At 35.2% G+C, this 2,110-nt stretch overlaps 1 non-coding gene across 1 annotated transcript; it reads left to right on the top strand.

Annotated features, from left to right (window-relative positions):
• The first annotated feature begins 255 nt into the window (after nucleotides 1–255).
• Nucleotides 256–362, top strand: LOC141597871 (small nucleolar RNA R71). The gene has a single exon (XR_012523083.1). It is a non-coding gene; the product is annotated as a small nucleolar RNA R71 (small nucleolar RNA).
• The last annotated feature ends 1,748 nt before the right edge of the window (nucleotides 363–2,110 follow it).

Below are 2,110 nucleotides of genomic sequence, written 5' to 3'. Positions count from 1 at the left end.
TTCAAATTAATGGTATCAATATGGGCACTAAGTTGAGCACCCAATTGAGTAATGGAGTCCACCTCATGTTTTCCTCCTCTAGTACCCTTCTGAGGTCTACTACATTGGGAGTTATGGACCGTCATTTCCTTAATCTTGTTCCATGTTTGATTGTCATCAACTTCGGTAAACATACCATTTGATCCCATATTCAGAATGTTTCGGAAGTCTTCATATAGACCATTCCAAAATTGTTGTACAAGGAACCACTCGCTAAGTCCATGGTGTGGATAAGATCGACAAGTGTCCTTGAATCTCTCCCATGCTTCATACAAAGATTCCTCATCCCTTTGTTTGAACCCGGTGATTTAGGCTCTCAACATGTTAGTCTTCTCCGGAGGATAAAATTTTTTGTAGAAAGCAAGTGTCAATTTCTTCCAAAAATCAATACCAAGAGTAGCCTTATCTAGGCTCTTCAACCATTGTTTCGCGGTACCAATCAAAGAAAAAGGAAATAAGACCCATCGAATTTGGTCTTGAGTAACTCCAGTTTGAGAAATCACATCACAATAGTCACAAAAAGTCTCCATATGAGAATGAGGGTCTTCACTAGGCATCCCTCCAAATTGACTTCTCTTAACCAATTGTATAAATGCGGATTTGGCAATGAAATTACCGGTTAAATGTTGTGGTGTAGGAGTACCATTTGGTAGGTTCTCCTCGGTTGGTACGGAATGTGATGAAAATTTAGGCATTGTGGGTTGATTTTGTGGTGGGTTTTGTATTGGGTTATCCTCTCCTTCTCTTGCAAAAGGGTTGATGAACTCAATATTATTTGGTTGAATGTCCACAATCTCACCAATACCTCTCAAAGTATTTCTAGCAAGTCTTCTATTGTTGGTCAAAGTTCTTTCAATTTAAAAAATCAATGGGTAACAAGTTACCTTGTGATATCCTAGACATGCAAAATATCAAACAACTTGAAAATAATTAGAACAAACCTTGAGGAGATTGACTTCCCCAAGGTGAAGAAAGACACAACAAAAAACAATTCAAAGAAAATCAAATCAAGTTAACACCGTCCCCGACAACGGCGCCATTTTTGGTGTTGTTATAAAAGTCGTCGTCAAAAGTTACTCAACCAAAACAATATTATAACTTCACAAAATACTCTTAGTAAAGAGGCAAGTAAAGGTCGGATCCCAATGGACGGGTATTGATGTAGGATTTTCAATTATAAATGGTCGTGTCTTAGAGTGTCAAAATTTGGAGTTGAGATAGGAGATCAATTAAAACTAATCAACAATAAAAACAAATCAAGGTAGATAAAATGAAGGTGTAAACAATTGATTAAAAGCACTAGGGTATCATGGGTTCATATGGGAATGAATACATGAGAGTTGATCATACAAACATGTTCTCAAATTATAAGCAAGCAATTATTGTTGTGATGGGATTGAGTTAGTGTATATCTTACAATCCCTAAGAAGGTTTGGGTCCCGGAGCCGAATCGATTAGATTGTACAACACCTACAAGTCGACTTAATTCTCCCTATTCAACATTATGCATGGTCTAATGAGGCTCGAGTTGGTTTATATCTTACAAGCCTCATTGAAAAGATAAGTGATGGGTAAAAAATACAAGGATTCTAGGCTCGTATTTCATCAAACATAACATGTGCATAAGTTGGAATCACAACAAGCAAGTAATTAAATTATGTGAACATATTAGATTAAGCATGAATCATTTCCCATGTTGGTTTCCCCTAATTACCCATTAACCCTAACTAAGGAAACTACTCACTCATGATCAAGTTTAACATGCTAACAAGGTTGTCAATCACATTAACAAGGCAAAACATGATGAATTAATGAAAATGATTAACAATAATTAAAGCAAGGATTAAGAGAATTATACCAATGGAGATTACAAAATAATAATGCAAAGAATAATAGAAGTACTTGATGATTGATGGAAGGGTGTCAATCTCCCAATAAACCCAAATGATCTTCTAATTACCCAAAATAAATGATGAACAATATATAAATTAAAGAAAGATTAATAAATGAGATTTGTATTAAGACTAGATTAAGAGTTGATTACAAGATTAAGATGAGATTACTAATTGAT

This window comes from Silene latifolia, chromosome 8 (assembly GCF_048544455.1).
Source record: "Silene latifolia isolate original U9 population chromosome 8, ASM4854445v1, whole genome shotgun sequence".
NCBI lineage: Eukaryota > Viridiplantae > Streptophyta > Magnoliopsida > Caryophyllales > Caryophyllaceae > Silene > Silene latifolia.
This window is presented reverse-complemented; position numbering and strand designations above follow the sequence as displayed.